The 9,881-nt window shown below is 54.5% G+C and overlaps 1 long non-coding RNA gene across 1 annotated transcript; it reads left to right on the top strand.

The window, feature by feature from the left end:
* The first annotated feature begins 4,169 nt into the window (after positions 1-4,169).
* Positions 4,170-9,642, top strand: LOC308488710. Its single transcript, XR_013991936.1, has 3 exons — positions 4,170-4,381; positions 8,406-8,483; positions 8,967-9,642. It is a non-coding gene; the product is annotated as an uncharacterized lncRNA (long non-coding RNA).
* The last annotated feature ends 239 nt before the right edge of the window (positions 9,643-9,881 follow it).

Raw genomic sequence — 9,881 nt, 5'->3', positions numbered from 1 at the left:
TCCCCAGAGGTGCTGATTCAGCTGGTCTAGGGTGGCGTTTGAGAATTTGCATTTCTCACAAGCTACCTATGATATTAATCCTGCTGGTGCCCAAGAGGATAACCCAAGGAGCTTTGTAAAACGCTGGTACCTGGGCCCTCCCCCAGGATTCTGATTTAATTGGTCTGGATGCGGCCTGGACGTCAGGATTGTCAAAGCTCCCAGGTGATTTGCACGTACTGCCCAGACTGAGAACCACTGGGGCTTATGGGAAAAGCCACAGACATGACTCAGGTTCTTGGGGTCTGAAGGGTTCCTGGGATTTCATGGACAATCTGTCAATCTTCCCAGATTAGGGTCTGCCAGGCAGTGGGTCTCTGAGGGTCGGAGGGAAGCTGTCCTTTGCAAGCCATACTTCCAAACCTATATCTTTGAAACCAAGTAAACTGTTTGCTGATGCTGGAATTAATGTTTTTTTGGATTTGAACCTACCTGACTCCCTGGACTTCTGTATTTCCCTGTTCACCAGTTCTTGTGGCCCACCTGTTGGGACACATTCCAGGAACTTTGACCACGGGTCACATTAGGCCCTTACTACACTTGGCTCCCACTTATACCTCCCCAGACGATTTGAGCAATAGAGCCACCCCCCAGGGCCTGTCCCACATCCCCTCCACACATCCTCTAACCTAATGGATCTGATGATCGTTTGGTACTCATTCATTCAACACATTTTATGAAGTGTCTGTGATTGTCATACCTCCTCCCCAGGTCTCTCCCCAAGTTTTGGGTTGAATGTCTAATGAGCTTCTAAACATCTCCACACCGACCTGTCTCAACACTGCAAAAAGGCCAAATCATACTCGCTTCTCCTCCAGGGCTCTCTAAGCTGCTGATGCTACTAACCACCCGCCTACCCAAAACAGACACCCGGCAGTTGCCTGTGACACTCCCAGCCAGGCACCTGGGCCTGACAATTTATTGCCTAAATGTTTCTCACGTCTCAGCTCTCCCAGCTGAGGTCTGGCACTGGGATCCCCAAGTTCTCTTTCCTAGGTTTCTGCCTCCTCACAGCTCTGTCTACTTCCCATCTCCCCCTCCTCTTCTCCACCTCCTGCCTCCACCTCCAGTTGCTCTCCTGTCCCTCAGGGCTCCCGTGATCTGGGGTCCCTGCCACCTGCCTGGCTTCATCTGCTTCCATTTCTTCCTGCTTCAAAAGGAGGCCCCTGACTGACATCATTCTGTTTCTCACCTCAGGGGCTTACTCATGCTACTCTTCTGCCTGGACCGCCTTTCCATCTTCACCTCACCTCTTATTTGGACAACCCTTACTCACCTTTCAAAGCTAGTTCAATGTCACCTCCTTCAGGAAAACTTTTCAGACCCCACCCAGCCTAGATTACAGACTCTAGCTCTGCTCCTGTATTATGGGGGCATGACTCTGTCGTGCTTACCACATTATATTATAATTATCTGCTTAGGTGTCTAGCTTCACCATTAAGTTGTTAGTTTATTGGGGGCAGAGACCATGCTTATTCATCATTCTATGCCTCTGTGCATGATGCCTGGCATAGAGTAACCCCCTTTTCAGATACGATTGCTTCGTAACAAATCACCCTACAATTTAGTGGCTTAAAATTCCTATTTTATTTTGTTCATGGTTTTGTAAGGCTGCAATTTGGGAAGGTCTCAGTCAAGGGTCTGCAGGGGCTGTAGTCATCTGATGGCTCGACTGGGCTGGATGAACAAGATGGCCTGTGTACCTTCCTGCAGCTGATGCTGGTGGTTGGCTCGGGGCTTGGCTGGTCTTTTGACTAAAGTGCTCTATAGATGGTCTCTCCAGCATGGCAGCTTCAGTCAGGGTAGTCAGACTTCTCACATAATCTAGCTTCCCCCAGAGCAAGAATCCCAGAAGAAAGCCGCCTGGCCTTTTCTGATCCAGCCTTGGAAGTCAGGCATTGTCACTTCCACTGCATTCTATGGGTTACAATTGAGTTGCTAAGATTCAAGGGGAGGGGACAGAGACCCCACTTTTCAACAGGAAGAGTGTAGAAGAATTTTTAGACATGCTTTAAATCTGCCATAGCCCTCAATGCATTTGCTGGCTAGCTGGCTGGGCTAGCCAGCTATCCCGTTCCACAAGTACCTGGTTCTTTCCTTCCGTCCCCCTTCTCCTGTACCACCATGACACCAGCATATTTGGGAACTGGCAGGGCAGAGCAGCCTGGTGGTGGAAGAACCGCAGGCTAACAACCCACAGCTCCTGCCTCCACATGCCTGCTGCCAGCTGGTATGAAATGCTGAAGCCAGTCCCTCTCTGGTCCTGGGCGCCAGTGCCCCATTCGCATAACAAGGTGCCAGACCCCCCCCACTTGCTGCAGGGTCAGCCATGTCCCTTTCTACTTGCTGTCTGAGAAGGCTGCTGGAGGCGGAGTTCAGCTTCCACGTACAAGTCTGCCCCCAGGCTTCCTATCTTTGGGGTTTGTTTCCTAATGGCACAAGCACACAGTGCCTTCTGGTGTGAGAAATTCAAACAGTCCAGAAGTATACAAAGTAGAATGTGAGCTTTCGGTGACCTTCCTTTACTCCCTGCCTCCCTCCACAGGGGACCGTCCCCATCAGTGCAGTGACCCCCCTGTGGCTCCTTTGAAAGCAGCTACTACTTTCCCGTACATTACAGATGCAAGAAAGAGATAGCTTTGCTGGGAATCTGTGGTTGGTTGGTTGTTGTTTTTCTTTTATCACAAATGAGCCCATGCTATTCATGTTATTCTGCAACTGGCTCTTATTCACTTAATCCCATGTCTGGGACCTCTTTCCAGGTCTGGACAGAGAGATCACCCCAGTCTTTTCGCACTGCTGTCGATGATGCCAGGGTACCAATGCTCCAAAGTTAATCTGCCCACTCTCCTCACTGTCAAACATTTTGGTCGTGGCCCATTTTCTATTAATTCCACACAAGGCCGCCATGGACAGCCTGGGGCTGTGTTCAGGGCTCCGGGAGCCTGCAGGGCTGCGGAACCTGCCAAATCTGTGCAACCCCCCAGAGAGCCTCTTTCCAGGCAAACTGAGTTGCAATCCTGAGCGCGAGTTCCTAACTGTGTGGTCTGGGTGGAATCTCTCGAGCTCTCTCAGGGCTCCCGCGTTGAGCCAGCGAACAGCGCCCGCCGCGTGGGGCGGGTGGCGTGGAGGGGCGCCCGGGCCCGCGGGGCGGGTGGCGTGGAGGGGCGCCCGGGCCCGCGGGGCGGGTGGCGTGGAGGGGCGCCCGGGCCCGCGGGGCGGGTGGCGTGGAGGGGCGCCCGGGCCCGCGGGGCGGGTGGCGTGGAGGGGCGCCCGGGCCCGCGGGGCGGGTGGCGTGGAGGGGCGCCCGGGCCCGCGGGGCGGGTGGCGTGGAGGGGCGCCCGGGCCCGCGGGGCGGGTGGCGTGGAGGGGCGCCCGGGCCCGCGCGGCGGGTGGCGTGGAGGGGCGCCCGGGCCCGCGCGGCGGGTGGCGTGGAGGGGCGCCCGGGCCCGCGGGGCGGGTGGCGTGGAGGGGCGCCCGGGCCCGCGGGGCGGGTGGCGTGGAGGGGCGCCCGGGCCCGCGGGGCGGGTGGCGTGGAGGGGCGCCCGGGCCCGCGGGGCGGGTGGCGTGGAGGGGCGCCCGGGCCCGCGGGGCGGGTGGCGTGGAGGGGCGCCCGGGCCCGCGCGGCGGGTGGCGTGGAGGGGCGCCCGGGCCCGCGCGGCGGGTGGCGTGGAGGGGCGCCCGGGCCCGCGCGGCGGGTGGCGTGGAGGGGCGCCCGGGCCCGCGGGGCGGGTGGCGTGGAGGGGCGCCCGGGCCCGCGCGGCGGGTGGCGTGGAGGGGCGCCCGGGCCCGCGGGGCGGGTGGCGTGGAGGGGCGCCCGGGCCCGCGCGGCGGGTGGCGTGGAGGGGCGCCCGGGCCCGCGGGGCGGGTGGCGTGGAGGGGCGCCCGGGCCCGCGGGGCGGGTGGCGTGGAGGGGCGCCCGGGCCCGCGGGGCGGGTGGCGTGGAGGGGCGCCCGGGCCCGCGGGGCGGGTGGCGTGGAGGGGCGCCCGGGCCCGCGGGGCGGGTGGCGTGGAGGGGCGCCCGGGCCCGCGGGGCGGGTGGCGTGGAGGGGCGCCCGGGCCCGCGGGGCGGGTGGCGTGGAGGGGCGCCCGGGCCCGCGCGGCGGGTGGCGTGGAGGGGCGCCCGGGCCCGCGGGGCGGGTGGCTCAGAGGCCGAGGCCGGACCTGGCTCGCTGTGGCCGCCGATGGGAGCCGGGCTGTGGCTCCGGTTACGTAAGTGGGCCGCGAATGCTGCTTTCCTGGCCTGTGGAACGCAAATTAAAAGAGGAAATTATTCGCCTGATGCTCAACTCGCCTTAGCCCCATCTGTCTCCCTCCCGGTGCCCCGCGCTCGCATCTAAAGGTCTTGAACGCATTCCAGATTTCTAATTTAGTGTGCTTATGCAACCAAAAATATGATGGCCGCGTTTCCTTGGGGTGATTAAGTCTATATTCTGGGCTACAGGCGCACTAAAAACGGCAGCGCCAGGGCCCCGCGCCGCTCGCGCGCACCACGCGCCGCCTTCTTTTTTCTTTTTTTCTTTCTTTCTTTTTTTTTTTCCGGTTTCTCGGAGGCGCTGGCAGCTCAGCTCTGCAGCCGCGGGGGCTGCAGGCAGGAGGGGCCGAGCGGGTGGACGGTCCAGAGCCCGGAAGGGCCGGGGAGACCCCGGGGAAAATGGGGGGAGCGCAGTAAGGGCGGGCCTGGAGCTCCTGCAGACAGGGGGGCGCCCCGGTGGCAGCCCCTGGGGTCCTCGCAGACCCTCGGCCTCTTCCCTGGTCTTTTATTCTCTGGTTCTGGTTCCCGCGTGCCAGGCGCAGGCATCCATCTTTTCTGCGTGTGCCCCCACCCACGGATCTGTGGAAAGAGGTCGTACCTGTGTCTATTCTGGAATAGCAAAAAATGGGAAACAACACGTCTGTCAATAAGGAGTAGATCAAATAAAGGAGGGGAACATGGACCCTCGGATTTTGTGTAACTGATAAGAAATAATGGGGGGCTGTTAAGATGTATCGAGGCGGATCAGATTAAATTTTAAAGAAAGCAAGTCATAGGAAAATGTAGAGTATGGTGCTCCTTGTGTTTTTAAAAATCTATCAACGTGGAATGGAAGGAGATTTTGAACTGTTAACTGGGTTAGCTGTGGGGTGGGGACAGGATTGGAGGGTGGGGAGGGGTGAAAGAGACTCTGGGGTTTTACTCTACTTCTGTATTATGTGAACGGTACGAAGAGACGGTAGTCGTGTGTTACTTACATCATTTTCAATATCTGCTTTCCGTGACGTGCGGGAGGGAGAGGACAGCAGCCTCCCTGACCATCCTATTCTCTGGAAGCCGTCAGTGGTCAGATCAGGAGTGCACCTGGCCGGAAGGCGTCTGCTCTCCACCAGCCCAGGCTGGGGCTTCAGGATGTCTGACCACTGTGCTTTGAGGTCTTGGCTGCTGGAAGGCTTGGGGCTCCGGAAGGGATGGGCACCTGAACTGAGGGGCAGAGCACTGGACCAGGAGTCACAAACTTGGCTTTTACTCCTGGAGGGGTGGCTCAGATGGCTGAGTCTCCCTTACACCCACTGCTCTGGCGTCCTCTGCCCTGATGGCCAGGCCAGGCCCCGGGTAGGAAGGAGGTGCCACCCCCAGGCCACCAGTTCTGAGGCCTGGGACGGAGTGCGAGGACTCAGCCACTTCTGAAGAAGTGTCCCCTGACTTGGCTTATTCCAGCAAGGCCAGGGCTTTGTGTGGCCCCAGATGCAGAGGACCAGAATGTGTTGCCCAAGCCCAGTCCCCACTCCTAAGATGGGCCCAGGCTGTGTCCAAGCAGCAGCAGCCAACAGAGGCGTCTGTACACAAGCCACCAGGCTGCTTGTACACAGTGGGGTCACTCCAGCTCGCACTGCAGACATCCCCAAGTGTACACTGATTCCAGAAGGGTATTACAGTTCCAAATAATACAGGAAACCCCATGTGGGACTAACCTAATCAGGTGTCTTTACTTCAGCAATTCTCTGGACCTTTAATATGCTCAGGCACATGGAGATTCTGTGTGTACTGAATGCAGCGTTTCCCCAAAACATATGCCTCGGGAGCCCTTTCCTTGCAGGGCCTCCCATGACTGTTAAGAGCTACAAACCGATGAGCTAGTGAAAGTAGGAGATCAGCATGGAGGGTGAAGGACCGTCACAGGCACAGTTGGGGGGAACTAGGATGAGGATGGTTAAGTACAAGGAGGTGTGAAACAAGTAGAGGCTCCCTTATCTATGAGAGGTTTAAGACACCAGGTTTGTCGATAGGATGTGTGGGGGAGAGGAGGGACATGTCTGCCAGGGGCCCCGCGTGAGGGGCTGACGTCACTCTCTGCTCTCACCTCTGGACACACACATATATGTGAACATACACAAGTTCACATACAAGTGTGTACTCATACAGAATGCACACGTGTATACCTGTCAGGCCATCCACACAGCTCCTCACGTGAGCATATCCCCTCGTGCACACTCAGACCCACCAACTCACATCGAGTGGGCTCACCACACATAAACAGAAAAGCACACGTCTGTACACACAGCCACACCAGCCCCCGTGCCCAGGCAAACCCACGGGAGCACACCCACAGGAAGGCAAGCGTGCAAAGACGCCAAATAGCAATAGAGGCACTGGTGTCCACACACACAAGCACAGCACCCCACACACCAACACCCACTCATGTACACACACTGGGGCGTGCGTGCAGGTGAGTGCAGCTGCCGGCCCATGGGAACACACACAGGCCAGCTGCAGAGAACACACCTGCAGCCACACACTTGTCCTCTCACACACAGTGGTTTCTAAGGCAGTAACAGGTTCCCTGCTTCTTCAAGTAAGTGCGGCTGTTAGGGGTGGAGTGAAATTGTGGTTTAGAGGGACGCTGAAGGACTCCCAAAACACATTTAGCAAAGCAGTTCACAGAAGGCATGTGTCCGATTATTTTTATCTTTAGCACTCATATGTCTAGCAGAGTCTGAGTGGCTCTGTACTGCTACCAGGAAGGAGGACACGTGGCTGGATTTTAAAGCAGATGGCCTCTAGGTGCAGAAGAAGGATGCCTTTTGCTCCCCACCCCAGCCCAACACAGACCACACTGTTCCCTCCCCCCAACAGACTGGGTTCCCCAGAAGCTTGTCAGCCTGCCCCCTTCCCACCAGGAAAATAGCTGGCAGGGCAGATTCCCCAACCCCTAACTAGGTGCCTGGATGAGGGTCTGACAACCCCCGACTTGTAATCCGTACCCCCCTCTCAGGAGCTCAGGTCTCCAGAGCACTTTGTGTCATGACCATCAGCTTTGGGCCTGGGCTGTGGCGGATTGTGGGAGGCCTCTCCCCAGCTCCCCCAAATGTATGCACAGATGATTTTCCACTATTCATGAGCTGGCAAAAGGTCTGGGCATGTGTCCTGGCCCTCCGACTGGTCTCACACAGCTGGGGGATTTCGAAAGCTATTTAATCCCTGGTTTCTGACACACCCGGTTCACCACCAGGCAGAATCTAGTGCCCACGGATCTGATGTCAGAGGGCGGCCCTGGCATGGTGCCATCCTTCCTGCCTACATGGCAGCGTGGCAGAGCCGACAGAGCGAAAGGGGAGCCCCACAGCCTTTGCCTTTTGAATCACAACTATTTGGTTTATGCTAGTCCTGCAAACATCAGCACTTTCTAAAAAATGATACTGTAAAAGAATAATGACAAGGAGAAATAATCAGGAGCTATCAAGTGTAGAGAGCAGATCAGCCAAACGTTATAACCTTGTGTTTAGTTGAAAACAATAATAAATGCATTTAAGCAGAGGGGGAAAAACTAACAGTGACTATCTTTAGAAAGTTATCATTCAACAAATATTTATTGAGCACCTACTATTTGCCAGACTGTTCCAGGCGTTATAACAGTGAAGAGACAAAACCCTTAGGGATCTTACGTGCGAAAGTTAACAGACAATAACAAAACACCTAAGTTCAATATATATAGTATGATAAATGGAGAAAAGTAAGGTGGGAAAAGGGCTATGGGATGTTGGGGGTTGTAATTTTAATAGATTTTATTTTTTTAGGGCAGTTTTAGATTTACAGAAAAATTAAGAAGGTAATGCTGAGAGTTCCCCTAAACATCTCTCCCTGCACACAGTTTCTCCTGTAATTAACATCCTATATTATAATGGTACATTTGTTATGATTAATAAGCCAATATCGATACATTATTATTAACTAAAGTCTATCATTTATTCAGATTTCCTTAGTTTACCTAATTTCCTTTTTCTGGTCCAAGATTCCATCCAGGACACCACATTCTACTTAGTCGTCTTCTTGGGCTCCTCTTGGCTATGATGGTTTCTCAGATTTTCCTTGTTTTTGTTGACCTTGACAGTTTTAAGGACTGGAATTTGCCACATGTGTTTCTCGTGATCAGACAAGCCTATGGGTTTCTGGGAGCAAGCTCACAGAGGTAAAGTGCCATTTTCGTCATATATCATATCAAGGGTACATATTATCAACATGATTTATGATCATGATTTATGGTTATTATTCATTGATCACTTGGATGAAACAGTGTTTGTCAGTGTCTCCATATTGTTCTCTTGGGAGGGAAGAACTATGTGTGGCCCACACTTAAGGGGTGGGAGGTATGCTGTCCCTCCTCCATTTAGGGTGAAGTATCCAAACAAATTATCTGGAATTCTTCTTCATGGGGAGATTTGTGTCTTCTCCCCTTTTATTAATTTATTCAACCACTTATTTATAATAGACTCATGGATATTTATTCTACATTTGGGTTATAATTCAATAATGCTTTATTTTATTGCTCAAATTGTTCTAACTGTGCTGTTGGGAGCTCTTTCACTCGGCTCCTGTGTCCCTTTGACACGCCCACTCCCCTGCTTCAAATTTTTTGTCAAATAAATGAATCACCATCTCTCACCTCCCACAGTCCCCTAGGGCTGGCTCAGGCTGTCCTCCTCAGGTCCAAGCAACTTGGCTCCCAGAAGTTCTCAGACCTACGTACATCCTGCTGAAGATGGGAAGGAAATTCACCAGACCCCTAGAGAACCAATCACAGCCTTCTGCAAATCTGCAATTCCACCAGGCCTTCCCCATTCCCCTCTGTAAGACAGAAACTTCACATGTTCCTGAAGACTGCCCCCCGCAACTAAGATTGAACATGGCACCTTGAGCTGAGCTGCTGCTGAGCTGCCAAATGGCTCAGTTGGTTGGAGCGCGGGCTCCTGACTGCAGAGTTGCCAGTTCGAGTCCGGTGCGGGGATGGTGGGCTGTGCCCCCTGCAACTAGCAGCAGCGGCTGGAACTGGAGCTGGGCTGTGCCCTCCACGGCGGGGATTGAAGGGACAACAACTTGACCAGGAAAAAGTCCTGGAAGTACACACTGATCCCCAATAAAGTCCTGTTCCCCTTCCCCAATAAAATCTTTAAAAAACAAAACAAAAAAAACCTAAAACTTACCTTAAAAAATCACTCATATTAAAGAGTAGCAGACACACACCCAGGCCCCACAATTCCTCTTGTAGGTATATACCCAATGAAATGCATCCATATATTCACCATAGACAGGAACTGGAATGTTCCTGGCATCACTATTCATGATAGCCAGGAACTAGACCTACCCCAGTGTCCATCCACAGCAGAATGAGTGAAAACATGACAAAGCCACACAGAGAGGAGGACAGTCGCCCATATATGAGCAAAAGGAACCAGACATAAAAGAGCACACGTGTGTGGTTTCATTTGTGAACAGGTCAGAAGCAGGCAGAAGTAGCCTATGGGGTTAGAAACCAGGAGAGAGGGTAAGTCTGGGGGTAGTAAGCAAAGGGGCTTCTGGGTGCTGGAAA

The sequence above is a fragment of the Rhinolophus hipposideros genome (genome assembly GCF_964194185.1).
Source record: "Rhinolophus hipposideros genome assembly, chromosome: 20".
Lineage (NCBI taxonomy): Eukaryota > Metazoa > Chordata > Mammalia > Chiroptera > Rhinolophidae > Rhinolophus > Rhinolophus hipposideros.
Note: the sequence above shows the minus strand (reverse complement) of the source record. Positions and strands in the feature narration are given on the sequence as shown.